Raw genomic sequence first — 12411 nt, 5'->3', positions numbered from 1 at the left:
TCAGGACACCACAACCCCCGCGGGCTACCTCAGGGCCAGCGCGGAACAAAGGTATACTAGCCGACCAGCGTGCCGCTTGAGCCAGCCACTTGGCGTGGGCGCACGGGCGGTGTGGCTTCTACTGATACGATAAACACAAGTTTTACATGAGGGCCCCCCCTCCAAAATGCTCTCACAGTCATCAGGCAAAACCTGAGTTCTATTCATGCAGGGTAAGGAAGCAGGAACGATGTATAGTCAGTCGGACGAATCCCCCAATGCGTCCTCAGGAGCACCCCCTGGGCCGTTGCTGGCGCCGCTGAACTCGCCATCAATGTCCGCATCGCCGCCGGCAGCGTCAGGGCCGCCCATCGCGCCGCCCTCGTCTGCCGCCACGATCGCATCATCGTTGTCTGAGGCAAAGGCCCTGATAAGAGCGTCCACATTGTCCTCCACCCAGTGCGCCAGGTCGCCTCGGACAGCCTGGGGGACTGGGGCGATGGCGGCATCAAAATCAAAATGGGGATCCATGTTCCGGAGGTGACTGAAGACGCGAGAAAAGGCGCGCCTGAGCAGGGCGCGGCTCCTCTCCTCCACCAACCTGTCAGCCCTGGTCGACCGCGCCTCCAGCTGCGTCACCACATCAGTGAAGAACTAGAGATTGCCCGCGTAGTTGATTGCGTGCGGCTCACTGACGGCCTCCTCGCAGATGTTGCCCAAGGCCGTGTTGGCTCTCTCCTGGAGAGTGGTGAGCATGAGGCCGTGCTCATGCTCCAAGATCCGCCACTGACGTATCTCGTCCGCATTCTGATGCGCGACGGCCTCAGCCTCCTCCACCCGCTGACGAAGAAGGAGCACCTCAGCCTGGGAGGTGGTTAACTCACCTCGCACCACCTCAACGGCGGCCCGGGAAGCATCCGCCCGCCGCACCGCCTCCTCCAGCTTGGCCCTCAAAGCGGCAGTCCTGCCTTCGGCTACGGCCCGGATTAACCCCAGCTTCTCTTCAAACTCGTGCTCGAGGTTCAAATGTGCCATCGCCATTTGACGTCCGACCTCCTCCAGGACGCAGGCTTCCTATGCAGCAACATCATCCTCCGCCTGCATCACCAAGCGCTCCCTCGTCTCCAGACGCTCGCACTCACGCGTACGTTCGGCGGCTTCCAGTGTCAGCGCCTCCTCACGCCTCTGGAGCTTTGCTGAGTCGCCAGAGGCCACCTTCATCGACGCAAGGGCTACCTCGCGCAGCTCCACCTGCTCCTCCAGCGAGTGGCACTAGGCCAGAAGCTCCCGAGACTGCTCCTCTGCAGCCGTTCGCCGCCGGTCAGCCTCCTGAGCCTCCTCAGCGGCCCGAGACTGGGCCTCCCAAGAGGCCACCAACGCCGCCTTGGCCTCTGCTTCATCAAGATCACGCTCATGGCATGCGAGGGCGATGGCGCCCTCCAGCTCGCGCCTCTCTGCAGCCAGGCGCAGGCCCTCGGCCTCAAGGCGCGCGTCTTCATCAGCAAGCTCCTCACCAAGCAGGCTCACTACGTCAGTCGCCCTTCGAAGGAATCCTTGGCGGAAAGCGCGATGCTCCTGGGTGCGCTCGAGCACGTCTTCCACACCATCATCCGCCCCGAGCAAGCGTCGGGGGCCGCGAGTCAGCACTCCCCCTCCGGGCTGGGGGCTGGGGGTTGGCACCCTCGCGACGGCCGGGCACGCCGCGTCAGAAGCCCGGCCTGGGGCCAGCCCGTCCTCAAGAGAAGAGCGCAGGAAGCGCCTCAGCCAATCGCAGTTCACGACCAAGCGAGAGGCCCATGGCAGGCTGGCTATGCCACGAGAAGGCCCGCAAAGGAGGATCGCAAGGTGCGCGGGGCCACGGTGCGCCTCGGGATGGTTTGCCTCTTCGATCGCCCTCACCACAAGGGCTCCACTGCTCGGAGCACTCAAGGACGATGGAGGGGGTGAAGCCAAGGGGGACGGCTCCTCAGCCGTCTCCGCAAGCTCGGCTGGAAGGGGCCTGCGGAGCAAGGGTCAGTACAAGTAACAGAAGGATCGGGAGCCGGGGAAAGGAAAAGGCTTACTCATCAGTGGCGAAGTACTTCCTACGCTTCAGCAAGCGACAAGGATAATTGTCGCCCAGGGCCTCCCTTTTCTTCCGGAGAGCCTCGAAGTTCACATGGAAGCGGCCCAAGAGTTGGGCGCATGGATCAACCTTTGACGAAGACGGAGCGGCAAGGCGATTTGCGGCAGAGGCGCCTGCCCGATGAGTGCTGCCAATTGCCTCCCCAAGAGGCGCAGCTGGGGCCTCAGGGGCCCCAGTCGTAGGCATAGAGAGTAGCTGCTCGCCACCCTCAACCTCAGCGGCACGGGCCCCGAGAGCTACTTCCTCATGAGCCTCGCCCGGCGCTGTCACCGCGCCAGGAGCCCCCTCGGCCTCTGGCGCCTCGTGCCTCCCTGCTCCGCCACTCGAGGATGAGTCGCCTTGGCCGACTGGTAGGGCAGTCACCATCACTGGGTTCTCGCGAGGCCCCTGAAGGCCGGCGGGGCGCGGCCCCCACTCATCAAAGACAGGCATCTGCTTCACAAAGTCGCCCTGCTCTGGCAGAGGTACAGCAAGGCCCCTTCCTGCCGGACGCTGCCGGGGTTGGGGTCCCCAGCCAGGGTCAAGAGCGCTGTCCTCAGCACCTCAGGAGTCAGGTCCTCTTCCTGGAGCCTCATACGATCCTCGCGCCCACGAAAGTCCCACATCCGGCGAGAGTGGCGTTGAAGAGGAGCAACGCGGCATAGCAGGAACTCCTTCACCACCTTGGGTGCTGTCACGCCAAGCGACCTCAAGAGCGCGAAGCGGCGCCAGACGAAGACGAGCCGGGGGCTCTCAAGCGTCTCCTGGCCCCAGCCTGAATTGGGGACGGCAGGCGAGGTCGGCTCCACTAGCAGGGGGATGGGCACCCCTGCGTCCACATACAGCCACCGCTCGCGGAACCCGACCGTGGGCAGGGGAAGCTTGAAGTCAATCCCAGAGGCCGCCGTCTCAAGCGCGGCAACGAAGCTCACACAAGCCCAGCATTGAGAAGGGTCGACAAGATGCAACGAGAAGAAGTGGCGCAGCAGGGCAACCAAAGGAGGGATGCCCACCATAGCTTCGCAAACAAAGGCGAAGACCGAAAGGAGGGTGATGGATTCAGGACCCAGATGCATCATGTGGATCTGATAGTGGGAAAGCACGGCGTTGAAGAAATCAGAAAACGGGGGAACCAGACCCGCCCACAGGGCATTGGCAAGATATGGGACCTCGGTGGCTGTCCTGTCGATGGAGAAGTGGGACGCGGGCCAGGCCGTCGTCCTCCCGCATTCATTGAAGATGGTGGCCAGAGCCAAGCTGACCTTGCCCAAGCCCTCGGCGGGGGCCGCCGACGGCGACGGGCAAGGCGGAGACATGGGTTTCTTCCCTCTCCCCTTCTTTGTCGGAGCCATGGCAATGGGAAGGGGGGAGGGAGGATCGAGATTGAGTTGAAAACAGAAACCGGAGTTCGAGCGGAGGAAGGACAGAGGGCGCTCGAGCGATAAAAGGGGAACGGCTGTGTACGACTACGGGTCCGCCTAGCACGGCACAAGATAAGGAGGGCGTGGGGGAACAGTGCCGCCCATGTCCAATCAACCGCCATGCGGTGCCCAAGGCGCAGGCTGTTAGGGCCTGCGGCGCTTCGCTCTTGCCCTTCCGCCTCCCTGCACGACCAAGGCCGGGCGCGCCTTGGGCCCGGGGGCTACTGTCGGCGTTCTGGGAACGGGGGTCCCCAGACTTGCCTGCCTGCGGCCTGCGGCGTGGCTCAAAAGGGGGCCCAGCACGGCCCATCTTCATCAACACGAACCCAAGACCCTCGCGAGGGGCCAAGCCTCGCGAGGCGAACGACGCAAGGCTTCCTCAGGCACGGCCTCGTCAGGCTGGCTCACGAGGAGGCGGAGAGATCAAGGCAGGGGACATCACGAGGTGCCCATGATGCAAGCCATGACAACTCAGGGCGCCAGGCGGGTGCCAGCCCGCGCAGCGTCCTCCTTTCCTCTTTGGTGCAAAGGGGGCAAGCGCAGCCGCGAAGTACCGAGGCATCAGGCAAAGGTTGCCATTTTGGTGCAACGAGACCAAGACCAAGAGGACTACGAGACGGAGGTCACCGTGGAGCCCAAGACGGTGTTATCGCAGGCGAAGACTACTTTTGTCAGGATAGCTAATACTTGCTGTCCCCCTTCAAATTAGCCCGCCATTGTTGGCTCCATTCCCGCTCAATATTTGGGAAGAGGACCAGGGCCTCTATAAATAGGACTAGCCACCCACACAACAAAGGGGGTCGGCAAAAGGTCAGGGAGAGAGAGAGAGAAAGGTGGTTGAACTCCTCCCAGCAGTTCATCGCCTTAGCCAAGAACGGACCCTCGCGAGGCTGTTCTTCCTTGTATTGTTCATCATCACCAGCCCAAGAGGCAATCCACACACCACACACTGGAGTAGGGTATTACACCATAACGGTGGCCCGAACCAGTATAAACCCTGTGTCTCTTGTGTTGTTCTTTCCTTAGTTTAGATCCTAGCACGGCGGAGGGGTGCAGGAAGGTAGGAGGAAAAATCTCCGCGCGCACCTCAGTGTTCGAACCTCAAGGGTCTGCCGGAACCCAAAATCCGACATCCACCGCCAGCCACGCCCGCGCCCTCACCGTCTCGCTCCATCGCCGGCGGACCCCACCGCCCTTGCTCCATCGTCGGCAAACCCCGCCGCCCTCGTGCGCCTCCCCGCGTCGCCTCCTCCGAGCTCCGGCCAGCCGGCTTCCTCCTCTCCGGCAAGTTCCCGGCGACCTCCGGCGCTAACTCCAGCGAGCTCGAGTTTGTCCTCGATCCGCGTGCCCGATCCGGATCTGGAATTTGAGGGTTGACCTAATTTTTTGCCCCAAGTCCCAATAATTTTTAGCATACTTCATCGCATCATAACTCATCATCCGTGACTCCGTTTTGGGCGTGTAGCATATCAAATTGTTCATCTCGACGAGTACTTCATCTCATTCCATTGCACCATGTTCATTTGAGTTCATATTGATGCCCTAAATGCTGTTGCAAGAGTGCTATGCAATGTTAGTTTCAGATTCTTATCAGTAATTGGACATTTGTCATTTTTGCCATGATTAATGTGTGCCTCCTATGATCTTGAGCCCTACATGTGTTTTGAAGTATGCCATGCCATCTTTACAGGGGTGTATGCCATGTATTTTTGTGATCCTTGTGGTGACTAGCACAAGCATGCAAAGTAGCTCTCGTAATGTTGCTGATTTCAGGGACTTAGAAATCTTCTAAGTCTTTGCCCTGTTAATATTTTTATGCCATGTATCCTTGTTGCTACAGAGTGATACATGCCTCTTTTGAGCATGTCCAGTAAGGATGTTTTGGAGATATTGTTATGCTCTATCCATCCATGTCTTTGTTTGCAATTATGGAGCACCCTAGCATGACTCAATCTTGCTCTATTTTTGCTATAAAATGTTCCCGGCAGATTGTTTACGTGTTAAGCAATTTTGCCGAGATTGTTTGTAGTTGATCCGTGCTTCCTATGAGTTTGTTCTTTCCATGTTTAGCTTCTATGCCATGTCTACTTGCTGGGTGTATGCTTAGTTTGTCATGCAATGCCTTGTGGTGAGTGCATCGAGCTCGCAAACATGCCTACCTGAATCTGTTTTTGCCATGTTCCAGTTTTCTGCTAAGTCTGAATCTGTTAACGAAAGTTGCTATGTTCACATGGTTGCCATTGTATTTTCTGATCCCTTTTGGCTTATGGTCAGTAAGGGACTTTTGTTGTATACTTTGAGTAGCTTCATGCCATGCCTTGCTTTGCCATGATATGTTCCTGTAGCATGTTGTTATCTTGCTCTAAACATTGCTTCCTGATGTTAAATTCCTGGCATGTTGTTATTTTCACTAAGTCTGTAACCTGTTATCTTTTGCACTTTTGCCATGCTTGTTTGAACCTGCTATTGTGTGAATTAGCCATAGCTCAGTGTCCATCTTTTGTCAAGCTTTTTGAGTGGATACCTGCCATGTGTTTTGTTGCTATGTTAGAGTGCAGTAGCTTGTTGTTCTTGATGCATCTAGATGGCCTCATGCTGTTAATCGCAGATTTGTGCCATTATTGTTTTGCTTGCCATTTGCAAACCGTGCATCCGATTCCGGTGATCTTTATATTGATTTCGACCGAAATCAACTCATCTTTCCAGCAACACTCTTGGTTTTCCAAGTTGAGGCCAGGTTCAATCTTTCCTTTCCGAAACATGCATATGCATCGCATATCACATCCCGCATATCATGCCATGTTTTGCATCATGTTGCTTGTGCATTGCATCATGGTTGATTGTGGTTCCCTTTGTTTGTGTTCTTTCTTTGGCTAGAGCCGGGAGACGAGTACATGATCGAGGAACCCGTTGAGAACGTTTACGAGGATCAAGCTTACATCAACTCAGAGAACTTTGCAGGCAAGATGACCATACTCTCGAAATCACTTCTATCTTTGCTTGCTAGATGCTCGCTCTTTTGCTATGCCTATGCTACGATACCTACCACTTGTTTATCATGCCTCCCATATTGCCATGTCAAACCTCTAACCCACCTTGTCCTAGCAAACCATTGTTTGGCTATGTTACCGCTTTGCTCAGCCCCTCTTATAGCGTTGCTAGTTGCAGGTGAAGTTTGGACTTTGTTCCTTGTTGGAACATGTTTATTGTTGGGATATAATTATTATATATTGATTACTTTAATGCATCTATACACTTGGTAAAGGATGGAAGGCTTGGCCTTATGCCTGGTGTTTTGTTCCACTCTTGCCGCCCCTAGTTTCCATCATACCGGTGTTATGTTCCTTGACTTTGTGTTCCTTACATGGTTGGGTTATAATGGGAACCCCTTGACAGTTTGCCTTGAATAAAACTCCTCCAACAAGGCCCAACATTGGTTTTACCATTTTCCACCTAGCCTCTTTTCCCTTGGGTTCCGCGGACTCAAGGGTCATCTTTATTTTAAACCCCCGGGCCAGTGCTCCTCTAAGTGTTGATCCAACCTGTCAGCTGCCGGTGGCCACCAGGGGCAACTCTGGGCTGGCCTACCGGAACCTTGGACAATCCGGTGTGCCCTGAGAACGAGATATGTGCAGCTCCTATCGGGATTTGTCAGCACATTCAGGTGGCTTTGCTGGTTTAGTTTTACCATTGTCGAGATGTCTTGTAACCGGGATTCTGAGTCTGATCGGTTTGCCTTGGGAGGAGGAATATCCTTCGTTGACCGTGAGATCTTGTGATGGGCTAAGTTGGGACACCCCTGCAGGGATTTGAACTTTCGAAAGTCGTGCCCGCGGTTATGGGCAGATGGGAATTTGTTAATGTCCGGTTGCAGAAAACCTGAAATCTTAACTTAATTAAAATGGATCAACAGAGTGTGTGGCCGTGATGGTCTCTTTTCGACGGAGTCCAGGAAGAGAACACGGTCTCGTGTTATGCTTGAACGTAGGTTGTTCTAGGATCACTTCTTGATCATAGTTTCTCGATCGTGCCTTGCCTTCTCTTCTCGCTCTCTTTTGCGTATGTTAGCCACCATATATGCTTGTGCTTGTTGCAGCTCCACCTCATACCTTTTACCCTACCTATAAGCTTAAATAGTCTTGATCGCGAGGGTGTGAGATTGCTGAATCCCCGTGACTCACAGTTTCCTTCCAAAACCAGATGCAGGGACCGATGATACCATTCCAGGAGTTTTGACTGAGCTCAAGTGGGAGTTTGATGAGGACTCAGGAAGATACTACGTTCCCTTTCCAGACGATCAGTAGTGGAGCCCAGTTGGGTCGATCGGGGACATTATGCATTTGGGGTTGTCTTTATCTTGGTGCCGTAGTCGGACCTTGATTGTATCTGGATGATTCTAATGTTATATTTATGTTATTGTGTGACGTGGCGATTGTAAGCCAACTATGTACCTCTTTCCTTATTCGGTACTGCCATCGTTCTGGGAACGGGGGTCCCCAGACTTGCCTGCCTGCGGCCTGCGGCGTGGCTCAAAGGGGGGCCCAGCACGGCCCATCTTCACCAACACAAACCCAAGACCCTCGCGAGGGGCAAGCCTTGCGGGGCGGACGACGCGGAGCTTCCTCAGGCACGGCCTCCTCAGGCTGGCTCATGAGGAGGCGGAGAGATCAAGGCGGGTACCTCACGAGGTGCCCGTGACGCAAGCCATGACGACTCAGGGCGCCAGGCGGGTGCCAGCCCGCGCAGCGTCCTCCTTTCCTCTTTGGTGCAAAGGGGGCAAGCACAGCCGCGGAGTACCGAGGCATCAGGCAAAGGTTGCCACTTCGGTGCAACGAGACCAAGACCAGGAGGACTACGAGACGGAGGTCATCGTGGAGCCCAAGACGGCGTCATCACCAGAGCTTTGCGCAGGTGAAGACTACTTTTGTCAGGATAGCTGATACTTGCTGTCCCCCTTCAAATTAGCTCGCCATTGTTGGCTCCCTTCCCGCTCGATATTTGGGAAGAGGACCAGGGCCTCTATAAATAGGACCAGCCACCCACATAGGGAGGGGGTTCGGTCGGTTTGGCTGGAGGCAGAGAGAAAGAGAAGGTGACTGAACTCCTCCGAGCAGTTCATCGCCCTAGCCAAGAACAGACCCTCGGGAGGCTGTTCTTCCTTGTATTGTTCATCATCATCAGCCCAAGAGGCAATCCACCACACCACACACTGGAGTAGGGTATTACACCACAACGGTGGCCCGAACCAGTATAAACCCTGTGCCTCTTGTGTTATTCTTTCCGTAGTTTTAGATCCTAGCATGGCGGAGGGGTGCAGGTAGGTAGGAGGCGAAATCTCCGTGCGCACCCCAGTGTTCGAACCTCAAGGGTCTGCCGGAACCCGAAATCCGACATTTGGCGCGCCAGGTAGGGGTGCGCCGGAATTCGTCTTCCACCACCCCGTTCTCCTCCGACCATCTCGCCCATGTCTGACGCTCGTCGGGCCCACGCCGAGCGCCGGGCCGCACTCGCTTCCCGCGTCGCCCAGACGGCCCCTGTCGGCGGGCATCCACGCTGTTCCCCGTCACCTGCCGTCAACACCACCACCGGGCCGGCGGGGGACGAGCGGCAAGCATCGTCCCAGCATCCGTCCGTGCGGCAAGACGGCCGCACCGCAACTCCCTCGCTCACCCCAGCTGATTCTTCGTCCCACGCGCTTCGCGCGCCCATGGAGGCTCGGGCTGCACTCATCGCGGCAAACGAGCTCCTGCGCTACCGTCCCGTCGACGACGTCTACGAAGAATGGCTCAACCGCGTCGCCGAGCTCGTCCGCGCCGTAGGGGGCTCTCCTGCGCCGTCCGTTCCGCTGCACCGCACCCCGCCCCGCGCGGGCAATGAGGCTCCGGCGGCGCCCCGGCCACTTCCTCCTCAAGAGACGCCATGGATCCAAGGCGTGTGGCCCCTGGGCGGAACCCGCTCCGCCAGGTGCCAGTGCGGCAAGAACAGAGCTGCCAAGAAGTCCCTCGCCCGCAAGAAGCTGCCCGGGCGCTCCCTGCTCCAGCACGTCGCGACCATGCTCCTGCTCCCGCGCGTCAAGACCCTGCGCTGCTCCCAACTGCTGCGTGTGGGGACATGCTAGACCAGGCTCTCCGTCACCCAAGGCCTCCCGTGGCCACAGCAGGCTGCCGTGCCTACACCACCGAACTACGCAGCGTCGCGTGGCCCGGCAAGTTCAAGCCAGACCTGCCTCCTCGTTACAACGGCACGGCCGACCCTGCGGAGTTCCTCCAGCTCTATGAGCTGGGCATCGAAGCTGCCAACGGAGACGAGAAGGTCATGGCGAACTGGTTCCCCATGGCACTCAAGGACGGGGCCCGCACCTGGCTCCTGAACATGGCTCCAGGCACAATCTCCTCCTGGGACGAGATGCGCACCCGCTTCATCGCCAACTTCTAAGGCACTCGCGACCGGCCACCCGCCGTGAGCGACATGCGCCGCATCAAGCAACAGCCTGGCGAGACCCTGCAGAAGTACATCTAGCGCTTCAACAACGCACGCCTCAAGATTCCCAAGGTGACTGAGGAGGCCATCATCTCGGCCTTCTCCGACGGCGTGCGCGACGTCAAGATGAAGGAGGAGCTGGCGATGCATGAAACCTGTGCACTTCCTTGGAGCTGTTCAACTTGGCGAACAAGTGCACCAGGGCTGAGGAAGGGCGTCTCTCCCTCCTCGAGTTGCCCGCCGCAGACCCAGAAGAGAAGAAGCCCAAGGCCAAGGATGTTAAGCGCAAGGGGGCTGCCGTGCTCGCGGCAGAAGCAGACACCAAGCGGGGAAGAGATCAGCCCGAACCTTCCAAGGGCAGCCGGTACTGTGTGTACCACGACCTCCACACCCACAACACCAACGAATGTCAAGAAATCCGAGCCGTGCGAGAAGGAAGGATTGGTCGTCGCCCCGACCACGGTGGTCGGGGCTACGGTCGAGGAGGAGGAAGGAACGCAGGACGCTGGGAAGACCGTGGCCCACGCCAAGGGTGGCGCGACCAACCTCGCGAGGATCGCTGGCAAGACCTGCCTCGCGAGAGAGGATGGAGGGATCAACCTCGCGAGGGAGACTGGAGGGATCAGCCTCGCGAGGATCGCCCGCAAGGAAACGCAGGCCTCCCACCGCTGCCGCCGCAGCCAAGGAGAAACAAGGACCGCCACCAGGACGAGGAGGCTGGGGGCTTCCAGGAGCCGCGCGCGATCGCCTGCATCCTGGGCGGGGCTCAAGCCCCAGCCTCTCAACGCATCTTCAAGCAGTTCGCCCGCGAAGTGAATGCAGTCCTCCCCAGGCTCGAAGCCACGCGCCCCCTCAGGTGGTCGGCGTGCGCCATCAAGTTCAGCTCAGCAGATCAGCTCAAGTGTGCGGCTACAGCCGGAGTCCTCTCGATGCTTTTTTCCCCAATGATCAGCAATGTGGTGGTCACCAAGACCCTCATCAATGGAGGGGCAGGGCTCAACGTCCTGTCCGTGGAGACGTTCAACAACCTCCAAGTGCCCTACAGCCAGCTTCAGCCAACCAAGCCTTTCTCCGGTATCACCGACGGCTCCACGATCCCGATTGGGCAGGTCCTCCTCCCTGTCACCTTCGGGGCACACAACAACTACCGCACCGAGCTCATCGACTTCGACGTCGCCCACATTCGCCTACCGTACAACGCCATCCTTGGGTACCCAGCGCTGGCCAAGTTCATGGCCGTAACTCACCACGGCTACAACGTCCTCAAGATGCCAGGAAGCGGCGGAGTCATCACGGTGCCGTGTGAAGAGAAGGACGCGGTGTTCCCTGGAATGAGCCTTTCAGGCCACATCACTGGAAGACCCGGATCAGGAAGCAGGAGGCTTCCCGAGGCCGCCCCCAAGAAGAAGAAGACATCGTTCGGCCCGGCCCCTCAGGAGGCAGGCCCCTCTGGGCCCGCGCCTGCCCAGGGGGAACCTCCCTCCATCGCATAGGAAAGCACGCCCGGCGCCCTCTTCAGGCAGGGCTCAGGGGCTCTCCCCTAGAAGGCCACCGACCTGGCTAGGGTCACGAGGGAGGCGCTTGGGCACCACATGGAGGCATGTTTCGAAGCACGTTTCCCTTAAGAGGGAGCAAGGCAAGGGGATCCAGACCCTCAGGAGTTCGTCAGCAAGGCCATTCAGGAGCTACAGGAGTCAAGAGTCATGAGAGGCGGCCGTCGCCTACCAGCAGTGGCCCCCCATCCAGGCGAGGATGGCGGGCTACGTGTCTGCATCGATGTACCAGGGCTCAACCAAGTCGCCTCCCTAGAGCGCCTCTGGCCCTCGCGAGTGGGGCGCTGCGGAGGTCCACCCCACAGCTATGTTCGCATGCCTTACGATTTGCCGAGTGCGGCTGACATGTACCAGCGCCTTATGAGGGGCATCGCGGAGGCACGAGAGATCAGGCGTTCCGCAGCCCTGGCAGAGAGGGAGATGGCCCGCGAGGAGCCGCCAGCGCCTCCGGAGCCTCCCGAGGCCCCTGGGCCTGGGGGCTCATGAGGATCGGCTTCTGCGGCCCATCGAGTCTGCTACACCAACACTCCTTCGTCCTCAACATCATCAGGTGACATATCTCTAGTTTCACTTCCAACTGGGAGCGCCCCCCCCCCAGGGCTGCATTATTCCCAGGCCGCGGGGGTCCGTCCCTGCGGCGTGTATCCCTTTTTATTCTATGTTGTCAGCTTACCTTGTTGGGGGCGCCCCTCAGGCCGCATGATCCCCAACCGCTCGGGCCAGGCCAGTGGCATGTATCCCATTTGCATTTATTTCTGATTATGCGTTAAACCCACCATGCATGATTATTCGATGCCGGTCCACGGCACCTCTTCTTCTCCATGCCGACCGTTTGCACGTTAAAGGGGGGGTACCTGAGCATCACGACTCAGGG

This window comes from Triticum dicoccoides, chromosome 4A, assembly GCF_002162155.2.
Source record: "Triticum dicoccoides isolate Atlit2015 ecotype Zavitan chromosome 4A, WEW_v2.0, whole genome shotgun sequence".
Lineage (NCBI taxonomy): Eukaryota > Viridiplantae > Streptophyta > Magnoliopsida > Poales > Poaceae > Triticum > Triticum dicoccoides.
The sequence above is the reverse complement of the archived record's forward strand: the minus strand, read 5'-3'. Positions refer to the sequence as shown.